This window comes from Sus scrofa, chromosome X, assembly GCF_054392235.1.
Source record: "Sus scrofa isolate SSC_HxYL_T2T_F1_AM1 chromosome X, Sscrofa_HxYL_maternal_Yorkshire_Landrace_v2.0, whole genome shotgun sequence".
Taxonomy (NCBI): domain Eukaryota; kingdom Metazoa; phylum Chordata; class Mammalia; order Artiodactyla; family Suidae; genus Sus; species Sus scrofa.
This window is the reverse complement of record NC_139401.1, coordinates 25,003,929-25,022,138: the sequence shown is the minus strand read 5'-3', so window position 1 is coordinate 25,022,138 and position 18,210 is coordinate 25,003,929. Positions and strand designations below refer to the sequence as shown.

General features: G+C 38.1%; 1 long non-coding RNA gene across 2 annotated transcripts in view; it reads right to left on the bottom strand.

The window, feature by feature from the left end:
- LOC110257768 (uncharacterized) overlaps window positions 1-18,210 on the bottom strand; it is a 575,664-nt gene that overhangs the window by 489,999 nt on the left and 67,455 nt on the right. The window lies entirely within an intron of this gene.

Here is an 18,210-nt window from a genome sequence, read left to right as displayed (position 1 = left end):
TAGAGAGATAGTCTATGTTCATGAATAGGAAGAATCAACACTGTCAAGATGTACGTTCTTCCCAGAGTTCCCGTCATGGTGCAGCGGAAACAAATGTAAAAAAGAACTCTCAGTAAACCTCGTGGTTCCTGACTAGGAACCACGAGGTTATGGGCTCAATCCCTGGCCTCACTTAGTGGGTTAAGGATCCGGCGTTGCCATGAGCTGTGGTGCAGGATGCAGACGTGGCTCAGATCTGGCATTGCTGTGGCTGTGGTGTAGGCCAGCAGCAACAGCTCCGATTAGACCCCTAGCCTGGGAAACTCCATATGCCGTTGGTGCAGCCCTAAAAGGACAAAAGACCAAAAAAAAAAGATGTAAGTTCTTCCCAACTTGATTAATAGATTCAAGCAAATGACTTTATAGATATTGACAAATGGATTCTAAAGTTTACATGGGGAGGCAAAAGAGTTGGAAAACCCAAAGCACTACTGAAGAACAAACATGGAGGACAAACAGTACCCAGCTTCAAGACTTACAGTAAAGCTACAGAAATCAAGACAGCATGGTACTGGCTAAAGAACAGACAAATAGATATGGAACAGAATAGAGAGCAAGTAAAGGATCCTCATGAATATAGACAGCTGATCTTTTACAAAAGAGCAAAGGCAATACAATAAACCAGATAGTCTCTTTAACAAATGATGCTGGAACAACTGGACATCCAGTTATATAAAAAAAAAAGAAAGAAAAAGAAAATTTTTTAATTTTTAAATTATCTATTCTAAAGTACTAACTGAATGCATGCTCAATATTCATAAACTTGGATACTTAAGACCATTCACTGCAAATATATACTCACATGTAAATAACAGTAGCATCTAATAATTACATAGGAAAAGAAAAACCTTTTGTCCAATATTGCAACTCTGTGTGTATATGTATATGTACAAGGGACAGATATACCTAAATCTCTGAAAGAAATAATGTCTTCTTTATCTGATAAATCACTTATTTCCCTAACATACCAAGAAAAAAATTTTTCCAACTTACACTCCTCCTCTTCTATGCCCTTCTTTTTAAATGTAAAAGGAAAGAGGAGCTTTTTAAGAGGAAGATACTAAATAGATATTTTAATAAGATTTCAGGTGTTGAATTTCCTGACAATGGAGTTTGTTAAACCACTAAATCCATTTGTCCTGGATATATATTATATTTCCCATTTCCATTTGTCCAATATGTAACTATTTCAAAGATTAAATCTCACTTCCAGAACAAGCTATATATTATATGTAAATCACTCAACAGCAAACTGACTTTGATGACTTAAAGATATCTGGGAACAGGATTAATGAATTCAAATTAATCTTATATGGCTCTATATCAAAGTAACTTTTCTATAACATTAATGGACCCATAAAATCCATGACTAATACATAAATAAAAAAATCAGAAGAGTCTGAATCAAGAATATCTGCAAAATGTTAGAATTCCCAGGAGCAAATAATCTCTCAACTTACAAATGTATATATACACTACTATTCTAAAATAAAGTATTTTGATTAAAAAATGATTCCTATCCTGGAGTTCCCACTATGGCTCAGCAGGTTAAGGACCCAACATTGTCTCTGTGAGGATGTGGGTTTGATCTCTGGCCTCGCTCACTGAGTTAAAGATCTGGCATTACTGTAAGCTACAGCATAGGTGACAGATGCAGCTTGGATCTGGTGTTGCTGTGGCTGTGGTATAGGCCTCAGCTGCAGCTGCAATTCAGTCCCTGGCCTGGGAACTTCCAAATGTCATAGGTGTGGCCATAAAAAGAAAAAGAAAAAAAAATTCATATCCTTTCATAACTCTCCATTACTCCTCCTCCCAAATAATTTCAGAATGTAGTTCTTCCATTTATTCATTAGCCTTTAATATTAATTATGATGGGGTATCTCTATTTTGTGAACTAGATAACAAAAGTCAGTAAACTGGAAATAACTTTTGGCCATTCCAATCTTAACCAGAACTGGCCTGCTAGCACACATTTTATGGGCTTACCCACTCATTATTAATTGGTGTAGAATAAACATCTATTTGGCCCCGTAATTTATAATATTAGGCAACGTAAAAGTTTTTCCTAAAGCTATAGGTTCTTACTTTATGCTAAATGAAATAAACCAGACATAGAAAGACAAATACTGTATGATTCTACTTATGTGAAGTATCTAAAGTAATCAAATTCATAGAAATATAAAGTAGAATTATGGTTACCATGGGCTGGGAGAAGGGGGAAAGGAGGAGTCATCCTTTGATGGGTAAAGAATTTCTGATTTGAAAGATAAGGAGTTCCTATTGTGGCGCAGTGGAAACGAATCCAACTAGGAACCATGAGGTTGCCAGTTTGATCCCTGGTCTTGCTCAGTGGGTTAAGGATCTGATGCTGGCCGTGAGCTGTGGTGTAGGTCATAGGCGTGGCTCGGATCTGATGTTGCTGTGGCTGCCGTGTAGGCTGGCAGCTGTAGCTCTGATTGGTCCCCTAGCTTGGGAACCTCCATATGCTGCAGGTTCGGCCCTAAAAAAAAGCAAAAAAAAAAAGAAAGGTGAAAAAGTTCTGGATATTTCTTTTACAGCAATGTGAATATACTTAGCACTACTGAATCATTAACTTAAAAATGGTTAAGATGATACTCTGGTTTATTTCCTGACTGAATCAATATTTCAAGATTTACTGAAAAAAAGTGGTTAATTTGGTTCTTAGAAAGTTGCTGTGCAAAAGCTTTTCAGTTTGATTAGGTCCCATGGGTTTATTTTTGCTCTAATTTCTATTGCTTTGGGAGACTGACCTGAGAAAATATTCATGATGTTGATGTCAGAGAGTGTTTTGCTTATGTTTTCTTCTAGGAGTTTGATGGTGTCCTGTCGTATATTTAAGTCTTTCAGCCATTTGGAGTTTCTTTTTGTGCATGGTGTGAGGGTGTGTTCTAGTTTCATTGCTTTGCATGCAGAGCATCTAATATCCAGCACAAATGAACATCTCAGAAAAGAAAATCATGGACTTGGAGAAGAGACTTGTGGCTGCCTGATGGGAGGGGGAGGGAGTGGGAGGGATCGGGAGCTTGGGCTTATCAGACACAACTTAGAACAGATTTACAAGGAGATCCTGCTGAGTAGCATTGAGAACTTCGTCTAGATACTCATGTTGCAACAGAAGAAAGGGTGGGGGAAAAATGTAATTGTAATGTATACATGTAAGGATAATCTGACCCCCTTGCTGTACAGTGGGAAAATAAAAAAAATTAAAAAAAAGAAAGTTGCAAGTTCATCACATCAAGGGTATAAATCTTATATTAATCCTTTAGGAAGGCAATTAGCCTTTCTAATGATATTCCAATAAGCAAAATTATCATAGTAATGTCACAAAAATACTATTTTTAACAACAGTGAAGAACACTTCTGAAGGACTAAGATGCCAATATCTTCTATCACTTTCAAACCCCCAACAATAACTGATAACATGAAGTTACTTTGGTCCAGATATTATATAGTTCAAGCAATTACTTTTCTCATTGAAAAAATACATGTTAAAAGTATAGTGGTAATATGGCAGGATAAATCATTTCTAGCCAATGTTTACGGGGGCTGAAAACAAGCCTCTAAGGATAGAGTAATTCTGCCTAAATTATGTCCTTTGTTTTTGTACTAAGTGAAGGCCTATAAGAACTAATACCTAAAGCATAAGTAAATAATTCAATTGATATCAAAGCTCTTTAAAGGTATATAAAAAATCAGTATTATTAAAAGGCCTTTTAAAATGCTAATACTAATATAGGAAAAAGTTACTACTATTACTCAACTTTTGACAAATTAATGCGTTTCTGGGAAACTGTAATAGCTTTTGTATTGGTATTAGATATTAATTTTCTACTCCTGTCTTCCTACCAGGTACTGCTCTGACCAGGGTAGAAAAAAGTTAAAGCATTTTAGAATACTGGAAGGAGCTTTTCTATGAGAACAATCTTATTCCTGATGTAAACTGAAGCTTCTATTTGAAAAGGATGGCCATAGAGTAAGGGAATGGTAATTACCCAAACAAGATGTTTTTGGCATATTCTCAAAAAAAAAAAAAAACTATACAGATCAAGAAGAAAATTTGAAAAACCACAAAAGTTCCATATTCTCATCATAACTTGAAGACAAAAAATTCCCAGAAAACCCCATCAAATTATCTGTAAGTAGAAAAATAAATACTAATTTCTAGTGGAGCTCTCTTCCAAGCTTCCTCCTCAAGTATTAGCAGAAGCCAGGGTGTCCCAGAAAAAACTGTTTGGGAGTAAAGGTCCACAAAAAACCTAAGATTAAACATCATTCTCAGAATGACAAAGGGTACACTAATTGCAAAAAAAAAAAAATGGAAAGAGGGTCAATGTGTATTAGAATAGTGTTTACTCTGAAATGGAAAACTTTAAGGAAGGACTAGGCCTACCAGATATTAAAACAGACTAAAAAGCCTCTGTAATTATGATACTAGTGCTTGAATAGACAGGCCAGTTTATAGAACAGAAAGTACAGAAATAGATCTGAGTATATATGGAAATATAATACATAATGAGGATGGAATCTCATATCACTGGGTTAAAGATAAACTTCATGATAAATGGCACTGGAACAAGTGAGCAGCCATTTGGAAAAAGATAAAATTAGATCCATACCTCATACTTCACACAAAAATAAACTCCAAATGAATCAGATATCTAAAAGTTAAAAATGAAATATAAGACAAAGTACTAGACAAAAATAAACAAGTATTAGAGAAAAATATGTATGAATTACTCTATAATCTGAGGGTCAGGAAAGGCTTTCAAATTATACTCAAAATCCAAATTCAATGAAAGAAAAAAATTGATAAATTTTATTTAAAATTGTTCTAAAATTTTCATGGCAAAAAACATCCTAAGTAAAGTAAAATGATAAATTGGAAAACAGATTTGTAGTGCAAATCACAGAAAGGAACTGGTATCCCTAATACATAAAGAACTCTTAAAATTCAAGGGAGAATGTTAAAGGGTAACAGGTGGTGGAATAGGAAGCCCTGGACTTTCCCTCTGCCAGGAGACATACTGATCCAACAATAGTACATGAACAAACCCCATTGTGAGAAACCCAGAAACTTACTGAGAGGCAATTGCAAAACCAGCCATGATGAAGCCAGCAGGAAAACATGAGAGATCCTTTAACCAAGATCCCTACTCATGGCCAGGGCCATAAATCAAAGGAAGCTCCCAGCTTCTAGTTTCTCTCTGTCAAGGGATAGAATTGGGCCACATATCCAACAATCCAACTTTTCCAGGGCCCCCTAAGGGACTGATTTCTGTCTACCTGTCTCAGAGCATTGACAGGACCTGGCATATGCTAGATGCCTGATGGAGTGAGACCAAAGGCTATAGTTTTAACTAGTATACCATCAGTCATCATGGCTCCTCCCCCCAGCTCAGAAGAGAGGAGGCAGCTAAACAAACAAAAAATAATGGAAAATAAAACAAAAAACAGATCTCAGCTTCTCCCAACAAAGGGTAAGGCTAGACAATATATCCAAAGTTCTAACTTTTCGGGGGCTGCCCAATAGACTGCCCTCTGTCTTACCTGTTTCAGAGCGCTGATGGGACCCATCATATTTTAAATACATGGAGGTCACTAAGAACAAAGATGGTAGTTTGGATTATCATAAAGGTTTGGAAGGCTCCTGGAGATTCTGGCTGGGATCATTGGTGAGGGTCTCCTATACAAGCCAAGTTCATGAGGACGGGAGGGGTGCCTGTTTTCTCTAATGCACAAACACCAATACAAAGAGTCAAGGAAAATGAAGAAACAAGAAATGGTTTCCCAGGAATTCTGGCTGTGGCCAGTGGGTTAAGAATCTGACTGCAGCAGCTCAGGTTTTGATCCCCAGCCTGGTGCAGCGAGTTTAAAGGATCTGGCATTGCCACAGCTATGGCATAGGTCAATCGTGGCTGCAGCCCGGATTCAATCCCTGGCCCAGGAACTTCCATATGCAGGGGGTGGAGCTATAAAAATAAACAAAAAAATAAATAAATAAATATAAAATTAAGGAAGAGATTTCCCAAAGAAAAGAACACAGTAAGTCATACTTAAGACCTGAAACTATTAAATTCCTAGAAGAAAATTCAGGGGGAAAGGTTCATGACATTGGTCTTGGCAACGATTTCTCAGATGTAATACCGAAACACAGACAAGAGAAGCAAAAATAGACAAGTGAGACTATATCAAACTAAAAAGCTTCTCTGGAGTTCTCTCGTGGTTCAGGGGCTTAAGGATCCAGTGCTGTCACTGCAGAAGCTTGGGTTGCTGCTGTGGTGCAGGTTCAATCCTGGACTGAGAACTTCTACATGCCATGGGTGCAGCCAAAAAAAAAAAAAAACAGTTTTTTAAAATTTTAAATAAAAAAACTTCCACACAGCAAATAATCAACAGAGTGAAAAGGAAACCTCTGGAATTGGAGAAAATATTTGCAAACCACATATCTGATAAAAGGTGAATATCCAAAATATATAAGGAACTCCTAAATACTTGAATAGATATTTCTCCAAAGAAGACATACAAAAGTCTAAGAGGTATGTGAAAAGATGATTACCATCACTAATCATCAGGGAAATGCGAATCAAAAGCACACTGGTATGTCCCCTCACACCTGTTAAAATGGTTATTAACAAAAGAGGCAAAAGATAGGGAGTTCCCGTTGTGCCTCAGTGATAACAAACCTGACTAGTATCCACGAGGATGCGGAATTGATCCCTGGTCTCACTCAGTGGGCTAAGGATCCAGCATTGCTGTGAGCTGTGGTGTAGGCCAGCAGCTGCAGCTCCAATCTGACCCCTAGGAACTTCCATATGTTGGCAAGGATTTGGACAAGAAGGAACCCTTGTGCACTGTTGGTCAGAATGTAAATTGATACAGCCACTATTGAAAACAGTATGGAGGTTCCTCAAAAAACAAAAATTATAACTACCATATGACCCTGCAATCCCACTTCAAAGTATATATCCAACAGGAATTAAATCAGTACTACCTTGGAGAGCTATCTGCACTCTTATGTTCACTGCAGCATTATTCATAATAGCCAAGACATGGAAACAAGTGTCTGACAACAGATGAATGGCTAAAGCAAAGGTTATATGTATTTTATATATATATATATATATGTGTGTGTGTGTGTGTGAATATAAATGAATATTCATATATATATATATGAATAATGTAATAGAATAATATTAAGCCTTCAAAAAGAAGGAACTTCTACCATTTGCAGCAACATGGGTGATCCTAGAAGACATCATGATAAGTGCAATAAGCCAGACACAGAAAGATACCTACTGTATGACCACACTTACATGTGAAATCTAAAAACTTGAACTCATAAAACAGAGAGTAGAATGGTGGCTGCCAAATGCTGGGGAAAGGAGAGTTTCTGTTCAATAGGTGTAAAGTTTCAGTTATACAAGACGAATAGGTTCTAGAGATCTGCCGTGCGGCATCATGCCCACAGGTAACAGTACCATACTGTACACTTCAAAACTGAGGACAATGTGGAGTAGAATTCCAACCCTTCATAGACAAATAGTATGAATGAGAAATAAGCCATTTTTATTTCAAGTTTTTTTAAAAATTGAGGAAAAAGGAGAAAAAAATTTAATGGAGAAAAATGAGTGAAAGAGACAATTCACTAAAAAAAGTTATAAAAATGGTCCTTAAATATATGACAAGATGTTTAACTTCACTCAAACCAAGAGAAAAGTAAATTAAATCTATACTATCTCTGACTCAGTAAATCAACGAAATCAGATTAAACCAAAACCACAATACATTCTGTAGGGGTTGCGGGAAAACAGACCCTCTCATTTTCCGAAGGCTGGGGTCCCTTTAATCTTTTAGGTATCAACTATGATGTCATCTCTTCAGAGTAACTTTCCTTGATCTCCCAATCCAAAGAATCTTAATTTACTTATTTATTATTTCTTCCCCCTACTCCAGAAAATAAGCTCACTAGAGGAGTGGACCTTACCAGACTTTAAATTCTGTATCTCCATAATAAATATTCAACAATTATACAATATACGAATGAATGAATGCATGATAAATACGTAAAGGTTAAAAAACTCTTTAGAGAATAAAAACCGTACTTAAGGTATGACAACTTTAGGACAGAAGAAAGTATAAGTTCTAAAAATACAGATTCTCTCAGAATTCCAAGGGCAGTTTGATTTATCAGCATTTCTTAAGCTACGAAAATGTAGCAGGAGTGAAATCCTACTTTTGTAGGTTACCTTTAACATTCCTATTTTAACTTACAATTACTTTTTCTCACAAAGTGGTCATGGTGCATTGTAATTATAAGCCTCAAGAAGCACATATCATCGCATCTTTAGAAAACATATAGCAAGGTTATCTCCGGGTGGTGAAATTATAGATTTTTGTTTTCTGTTTTCTTTGGGATTTTTGGCATTAAACATGAATTATTTTTGTAATTAGAAAAAGGCAATAAGTGCTATGTTTTGAAGGGGAAAAAAGAAGTATAGATCTGAAGGAGCAAGAAGGATGATTTTTTTTATGTGAATACATTTCATCCCAAACAGTCTACCAGCCCAAGCAGCATAATTGGGAAGAAAAGACCAGGTGTTTGCCTTTCAGCTGCACAATTCAATACAGGGAGTTGGTTTTGTTGTTGTTGTCTTTAATGTTTTCTCCCAAATGCTGAGACCAGTATTCCCAAATCTTAAAAAAATATATTTATTTAGGTGAATCATGCCAACCTAAATCTGGCCGGACAGTGCATTAAAAAATAAACTTCACTTCTGAATAAATACAAAATATATACACAAAACAAGAATGATGTTTTTCAAACTGGCAGAATCAAATTTGCAACCTGGATTCTTGTTACAAACATGGATTCCTGGGTCCTATTACAGAATTCCAGTCAAATATCCAAGATCAATCTCCTTTTGGGAAATTTGCTCCTAGTCCCCATCCATCTCAGAAGCCCTGGGAGGACTAATTTTTTTCAAGGGGGCCTTTATTTTTCTCCAAATGCAGTTCTCTGTCACCACACCCAAAGCCCCATACTTGTCAAATGGCATCCAGTTCAGGCAATGCCAAAATGAAAATAGATATGAAACAAAGGTTCTCAACTGATCACTAAATAACCCCTAAGTCAGGGAAATAATTTTCATGCTTTTTTTTTTCATCCAAATCCTTTAAAATGGCTATTTGAGTACTTGGATCTATTTTCTGGGAGCATTTGTAGCATTTGAGATTCTGTAACAAATCAATATTATTTTTTCAATAGCTCTGAGAGAGAGTGTGATGAGTTATCCATAGAGCGTTTTGCCACAGGGATACCATCTTCTGAAGCATCTACAGGCAAAGACAGTGCATCCAAAGGCTTATCGGTTCATCTGTTGCCAGAACCACTCAGAGGGGGGAAAAGAAAAAAAAAAAGGTTGGGCTTTGCCATTTCTCCTTGCTACCATTATACGTTCTTTCAAACTCACGTGTTTGCATGTGCCCTGAAAGAAAACTAATGAATTCTATTTCCTCCACTGATGGCAATTCGAGCTGAGCACAGGCAGCAGTGATGCAATTGGCATTTGATTCATCATGCTCACAGTTCTGCACCTGTGTCACTGCCAGCAGGAGCAAGGCAGCGTAACATAACACTGCTCATCCACTTCCCCAGGGATGACAGAGTATGAACACCAAGGAAAACAAACCCATAATACAAATTATTTATATTAGCAATCAATATGTACAGTTTATACAAACCACTTCCTAAAACGTTGCATAATGTTTAAAGAGTATCACACAAGTATCTGTAGCTTGTCTGCTCATTAGAAAGATAAAATCCTTCAGGGCTGTGGAGTATGTCTTTTTGCGGCCGTCAACAAGACAACCAATTGCTTTGGGGCACAAGCAGACGGACTATCATAGCTGTTTTGAGTACCTCTCAGGATTTAACCAGAGGCCCTGACCCCATCAGGACTCGCTAATATGGTCCATTTTCTTTTGGACAGTAACCAAGAAGGCTTTTCCTCCTTATTATTTCAAACCCACTCCATCTCACAAAATGCAACCAACTTCCTCTTCAAGCCACATCTCCAGAATAGGATCCCAAGGGAGTTCTGAAGAATGCTGGGTCCCATTTTCTCCACATGCCAATTAGTCCTGCTCACACCTCACCACTGAGCCAACAAAGACTGAGCCCCTCAGACAGCCAGAAACTACTGGGCCTGCCTACATGGCCAGGTGCCCTTTCCTACACTCTACTTCTCTCCCTCAAACCCAATCACAGGACTTCGGCTGGAAGACCATTTGAGGGTTTAAGTTAACCAAAAATGTAAAAGAACAGGGAAAAAATCCATATAAAGACTTTTTTAATGATCGAAGTTGATTAACTACTAATGGGGTAAAAGAGAACTCTGAAGAATACAGGAATAGCAAATGTAGGGAGCAGCTAACCCCACTAAGCCTGAAGGAGATTATCCAGGGAAAGTACAAGAAGAGAGCCCCTCTTCCCAACCAAAACTGAGATTTTGATCCCATTGGAGAGGGTCTGACTGTAGCCCACTAGATGGTAGAGAAGATCCCTGGGATCCCATAGGCAGAGCTGGCTCCCAACCAATGGTCCACTATTATGAGCAAGAAGCCATCTGCCTTGGAACTGAGGAAACTCTGAGGATGTTGAGTACCACTGGGTCTCTCATATCCACTAGCAGCCATGTCACAAGAATACCTTGAAAACAGTATGAGAAGCACATCTTCTGCTAAGCCCTGCACTATCCTTACAGTATGCTGTACCAGCAGGGCTTAACATTGGAAAAAGAAATGTTTAGTGTTAGGGAGGAAAATTTTGCCCTTCGAGGTTCTTCTAGGTTCTTCTGGCTGGTCTCATTAAATTGAGATTAACAGGAAAAAAATTAAACAAAAGTTTATTAACAGGTATACATGGGAGAGAACCAGGAAAACAGAGTCACTCCCCAAATGCCGAAGCCCTCACCTGAAATGCCACATTCAGCTAAAGACAAAAGAGAAAGTTGAGGGTAGTGATTTGGGACTTCAAAAGAGAGGAAGACAGTTCACATAGAGATGGAAAAGCAAATGTTTGGTGAACAAATGTATGCTGGGCCCTGCAGAGACAATGGAACACAGAAACCTTTACAGACTTGGCTAGGTTCCTCCCTGTCTACCACACTTAATTCACATTAGACTCTAGTGATCTATAGTGGTAGCTCCCTACCTGGTACAGGTCTTCAATCTACTATTCTTTTTTTTTTCTTTTTTATTACTTCATGAATTTTATTACATTTATAGGTGTACAACAATCATACAACCAAATTTTATAGCACGTCCATCCCAAACCTTCAGTACATCCTCCCACCCCCAACCTGTCTCATTTGGAAACCATAAGTTTTTCAAAATCTGTAAGTCAGTATCTGTTCTGCAAAGAAGTTCATTGTGTCCTTTTTTCAGATTCCACATGTAAGTGATAGCATATGATGTTGGTGTCTCATTGTATGGCTGACTTCACTTAGCATGATAATTCCTAGGTCCATCCATTTGCTAAAAATGCCGTTACTTCTTTACTTTTAATTGCTGAGTAATATTCCATTGTGTATATGTACCACTTCTTCTTGATCCACTCCTCTGTCGATGGACATTTAGGTTGTTTCCATGTCTTGGCTATTGTGTAGAGTGCTGCAATGAACATTGGAGTACATGTGTCTTTTCGACTCATAGTTTTCTCTGGATAGATGCCCAGGAGTGGGATTGCTGGATCAAGTGGTAGTTCTGTTTTTAGTTTTCTGAGGAATCTCCATACTGTTTTCCACAGTGGTTGCACCAATTTACATTTCCACCAACAGTGTAATAGGATTCCTTTTTCTCCACACCCCTCTCCAGCACTTATTGTTTGTAGACTTTTGGATGATGGCCATTCTGGTTGGTGTAAGGTGGTACCTCATAGTGGTTTTGATTTGCATTTCCCTAATAATGAATGATGTTGAACATCTTTTCATGTGTATTTTGGCCATCTGTATGTCTTCTTTGGATAACTGTCTGTTTAGATCTTCTGCCCATTTTTGGATGGGGTTGTTTGTTTTTTTGGTATGGAGCTGTAGGAGGTGTTTATAAATTTTGGAGATGAATCCCTTGTCAGTCGCTTCATTTGCAAGTGGTTTCTCCCATTCTATGGGTTGTCTTTTTGTTTTATTTAGGGTTTTTCCATCTACTATTCTTTAGGCAGTTAGGGGAAGGTGAAAATTTCTTCCTGAGACTAGACGGTTTTCAGCTCAAAATAATCTTTATACCAAAGAAATACTTGGGGGTGGCAAATTTTGCTCCCCTGCAACAGGATCAAGCGCCAATATCAAAAAGCAGACATCCCTCTCAGCACTCTTATTCAACATCATTATAGGAAGTCCAAGTTAATGCAATAAGGAAATAAAAGGAAAGCAAAAGTTATGCCTCTTCAGAAAGAAGACAGGAAACTCTCTTTGTACTCAGATGATAGGATTGTCTATGTAGAAAACATCAAAGAATTAAAAAAAAAAGAACAACTCCTGGAACTAACAAGTAATTATAACAAGGTGCAGGATACAAGGTTAATATTTCAAAATAAATTTCTTTCCTATTCATTAGTAATGAACAACTAGAATTTGAAGTTAATTATAGAAACAGACTCACAGACATAGAAAACAAACTTAGGGTTACCGAAGGGGAAAGAGGAGGGAAGTATAAATTAGGAGTTTGCAATTAGCAGATACACTACTATATATAAAACAGATAACCAGAAAGTTCCTATGCATAGCACAGGGAACTACACTCAGTATCTTGTAATAACCTATAATGGAAAAGGATATAAAAAGAATATATATAACTGAATCGCTTTGCTGTGCATCAGAAATTAATACAACATTGTAAATCAACTACATTTCAATAAAAATATAAAGTGCTGTAATGATATCACTCATATGTGGAATTTAAAATATGGTACAAATGAATGTATCTGCAAAACAGAAATAGGCTCTTGGACATAGAGATGAGATTTGTGGTTGCCAAGGGGGAGGGGGAAGAAGAGGGATGGAAGTTTGGGGTTGGTAGATGCAAACTATTACATTTAGAATGGATAAGCAATGAAGTCCTACTGCATAGCACAGGGAACTATACTCAGTCTTTTGGGATAGACCATAATGGAAGATAATATGAGAAAGAAACGTATATATATGTATGACTGGGTCACTGTGCTGTACAGCAGAAATTGACTTGACACTGTAAATCAACTATATCCTAATAAAAAATTAAATAAATAATAAATAATTTTTAAAAACACATCACGTATTGAGTTCCCACTATGGTGCAATGGGATTGATGGTGTCTCTGAAGTGACAGGGACATGGGTTCAATCCCTAACCCAGTGCAGTGTTGCCCTAGCTGTGGTGTAGGTTGCAATCCTGGTTCAGATTCAGTCCCTGACCTGGGAACTATCTGCCACTGAGTGGCAAAAAAAACAAAAAAACAAAAAAAAACCACCACCACATTACTTACATTAATACCAAAAAAGTAAAATACTTAGGTAGAAGCCTAGCAAAATATATACTATATCTATACAAGCAAAACTATAAAATAGATCAAAGAATTGATCAAGTCAAAGATCTAAATAAATAGATATTCCATGTTTATAAACAAAAAGACTTGGGAGTTCCCACCCCCCCACCCCCGTGGCTCAGCAGTTAGAGAACCCGACTAGCATCAATGAGGATGCGGGTTCAATCCCTGGCCTTGCTCAGTGGGTTAAGGATCCAGCATTGCCGTGAACTGTGGTGTAGGTCGCAGATGTGGCTCAGATCCCAAGTTGCTGTGGCTCTGGCGTAAGCCAGTGGCTTCAGCTCCGATTGGACCCCTACCCTGGGAACCTCCATATGCTGAAGGTGAGGCCCTAAAAAAAAAAAAAAAGACAAAAAAAAAAGATTAAAAATAAATAAATAAAAGACTTAATATAGTTATCAGTTCCTCTCAATGTATAGATTCACTGCAATCTCCACCAAAATCCAGGCAGGTTACTTTGCGGATATTGACAAACTGATTGAAAAGTTTACACGTAAAGACAAGAAGAGGCCTAGAATAGCCAACACATTATTGGGAAAAAAAGAACTAAGTTGGAAGACTGACTCTACCCAATTTCAAGACTTACTATAATGCTGCGATAATCAAGATAGTGTGATATTCGCAGAAAAGAGATAGATTCAATGGGTAATAATAGGGAACCCAGAAATAGACCCATATAAGTATAGTCAACCAATCTTTAACAAAGAAGCAAACAATTCCATGGAGACAGCAGAGTCCAACAAATGGTGCTGGAACAACTGGACATCTATATGCAGAAAAGAAACAGAATCTAGAACCAAACTTTGCATCTTTCACAAAAATTAACTCAAAATGAATCATATAACTATGTGTAAAATGCAAAACTATAAAACTATAACATAAGATACTTGACTATTCTGTTAATAATCACCTCTAACTAACACTTGACAACCAGCCGCCCAACTAGGCTTTGTTTCACCAAAGCCCTTGATATAAACAATGGCAGCTCTGCCCTAACCAATCCTTTCTGTGAGTCTCTGAGTATGCCTCTGTGCCCAGTTGGTGAGTGTAGATTATGCTGTGAAGAAGTTTGACTGAGAAAGGAAAGAGAAAGATGGAAAAGCCTCGAAGAAAACAGTACATAGCACATTTACAGGCTGAAGGAATGATCTGGTGAAGGAAAGAAGCAGGGCCTCCCTGTCTCCAGAAATCCTTCCAATGCCAACAGGAAGTTCTTCCTCAAATTTAATTTTGTGTTTACTCTGCAAAACTTTGAAACCTCCCTGTAAAAGTGAAACCCACAATTTTAAAGCTAAAACCCTTAAATGACTTAATTGCACGTAACTATACCCTATACAAACCAAGAGGAGCTTAGTGAAAGGTGTTCATTTCTCCCAGCTCCCAAGTGCTCTCCAACTCAAGTGGCCACATTGCCAAAGGATCCAGTTATCAACAGCAGCTGGGTTCTAAAAAAGTAAGAGAGGGAACTATATCCAGTCTCTTGGGATAGAACATGATGGCAGGCAGTATGGGTCACTATGCTGGACAGCAGAAATTGACATTGACACAACACTGTAAACCAACCATATTTCAATTAAAAAAATAAGTTTATATATTTAAAAAAAGTGAGGGACCACGAAGTTACTTCCTTAATCATCCTTAAGCAGTGGTTCTCAGACTTTAGCAGATACCAGAACCACCTGGAGGGCTTGTTAAACACAGATTGCTGAGTCCAGCCCCATGGTTTCTGATTCAGCAGGTATGTGGTGGTAAAATCTGCATTTGTAACAAGTTCCTGGGTGATACTGTTATTGCAGATCCTGGGCCCACACTTAGAGAACCATTACTAGTCTATGGCAGCAACATTGCTGAACATTAGATCTTTAAAAATCCCAATTTCCAGGTGACATTCCAGACCAAGCAAAGCCAAATCACTGGGCATCAGTGTGTGTAAATCTCTCTCACGGTGCAACTTCCAATGTGCAGACAAAATCGAGGACCACTGCTCCGTATTATTCTTCCTCATGAATAAAACATGGCTGGTATCTGTATGACTTGTTTACATGTTTGGATAATTGCCTTCGTGAAGCCCATGATCCTGAGACCTCGTCACCTGAACCTCCAGTGGTAGATCTGGGCTAGAGCCTAGAAATCTGCATTTTAACATTCACGCCATCACAATTCCCAGGTAATTCTGCTGGTGACAGTCTAAGAATCACATCTGGATGATAAAGTTCAAACTCCTTGTCAAAGAGCACACGGCTGGCTGTAATTTGTTTCCTGCATCCCTCACAACCACCCTCATTCCTTTTCCAAACAGGATGTGTGTCTTTCCATCCATATGTCATCCTCTCAGCCTTCAGTGTTCTTTCACCTCTTATCACACGTTTAGTTAGTATATATCCACCCACAATGAACAGACAACAAATAAAGTAAGAAGGACACCAAAGAAAGGAAATATTTTTTAAAGTGTTACATTTTAAAACTTCCATATATGAAAGCTATTTTTTAAATGTAATGTCAGGGGGAAATGAGCAGATTACACACCAGAAAAATTACTATCATTAATTTTAAAAGAAAAAATTCTTACAAGGCAATAAGAAAATAAGAAAAGCCAGAACACAGAATGGGTGAAAGATGAAAGGGGGCATTTCACAAAGTAATCACAAATGGCCAAGGAGTGCATAGAAAAAAATGTTCAGCTTGTTAGTAAATAAAGAGATACAAGTTAAAACTACTTGTCAGGTTGGCACAGGCAAAAATGCAAAGCACTCATAGACAGCGAAGGGGTGGGGAAACAGGTATTCAAATTCATTTCTTTTTTACTTTCTTTCTTTTTAGGGCTACACCTGTAGCACATGGAAGTTCCTGGGCTAGGGGTCGAATCAGAGCTGCATCTGCCAGCCTACACCACAGCCACAGGAGCACCAGATCCAAGCCGCATCTGTGACCTATGCCGCAGCTCACAGCACCACCAGATCCTTAAGCCATTGAGCAAGGCCAGGAATCGAACCTACATCTTCACAGACACTATGTTGGGTTCTTAACCCGCTGAGCCACAATAGGAACTCCTCAAATACATTTGTGATTTGGAGAGGGAGTTGGTATTCTTTTTCACAATATGAATATGGCTATATGAACAAATGCCTTCCCCAAGTGATTTCTCTAGGAAATGTTCTGACAGAAATAATCATATACTTAAGCATGGGTTAGTAGTCAATTAGGACATTTTTCAAAGAATCAGTTACAATAACCAAAAATTAAAAATAGTTTAACTGGTCAACAAGAAGGGATGGACACTTACATGTGGAATCTAAAATATGATACATAAGAGTTCCCTTCATGGCTCAGCAGTTAACGAACCCAACTAGGATCCATCAGGAGGTGGGTTTGATCCCTATCCTCACTCAGTGGGTTAAGGATCTGGCATTGCCATGAGCTGAGGTGTAGGTGGCAGACAAGGCTCAGATCCCACATTGCTGTGTCTGTGGTGTAGGTTGCAGATGCAGCTCAGATATGGCATGGCTGTGCCTGTGGCGTAGGCTGGAAGCTGCAGCTCCGATTTGACCCCTAGACTGGGAACTGCCATAAGCCGCAGATGTGGGCCTAAAAAGAAAAACAAAAATGACATAAATGGACGTACCTATGAAGCATGGCAGAAGACACAGATTGGCAAACTTTATATAGTTCGAGAGTACATATTTTAGGCTTTTTAGAACTCTAAGGTCTCTGTTACAACTACTTAACTCTGCCATGGTAATTTTGAAAGCATCCACAGATATTATGTAAATGAAATAGCATAGGTGTATTCTGAGAAAAGTGATACAAGGACACTATAATGTGAATTTCATATAATTTTCATGTGTCATAAAATATTTTTCTTCTTTTGGTTTTTTTCAACCATTTAAAAATTTAAAGCCCATTCTTGCCTGGCAGGCTGTGCAGAAACAGGTGGCAGGTTGGATTTGGCCTGCAGTTACAGTGTGTCAACCTTTGGCATAGGAAAATCTCAGAAAATATTGCTAAGGGATTCAAGCGGATTACAGAGAAGAATGCAAACACAGAGAAAAGACTAGAATCAATATCTGAGGCTGGCGCCTCAAGTTTTTTCAAAGCTCCATAGACATAAATAGCCAGGTTTGAGAGTCACTGCCATAAAATGTGAAATAGTGGGAAATGTTAAAATAACTTAGAAAATTTTCTAGCTTAGAGTTTCTCAACCTTGACACTGATGATATTTTGAGCCAGATAATCTTTTGTTGTGGAGCTGCCCTGTGCCACACAGGAGGGTGAGTGGCACTCCGGCCTCTACCTACCAGATACGAGTAGCATCTCCCCAGTTGTGACAAACCAACAACCAAAAATATCTCTAGATGTTGCCAAATGTCACCTGGGGAAGAAAGTCACCCCAACTGAGAACTATTGACTTAGAAGATCTGACTTCCAGCATACTTTTGTGAGGGGACAAAAGATTGAGTATTATACTTGTCTTTCTAATCTTTATGCCTCTGAAAGGCTCTATGTTTATCCAAACCACACAGTAATAAAATGATGGGGTTTACAAGAATAAACATCATAATTATGAGTGCAGTG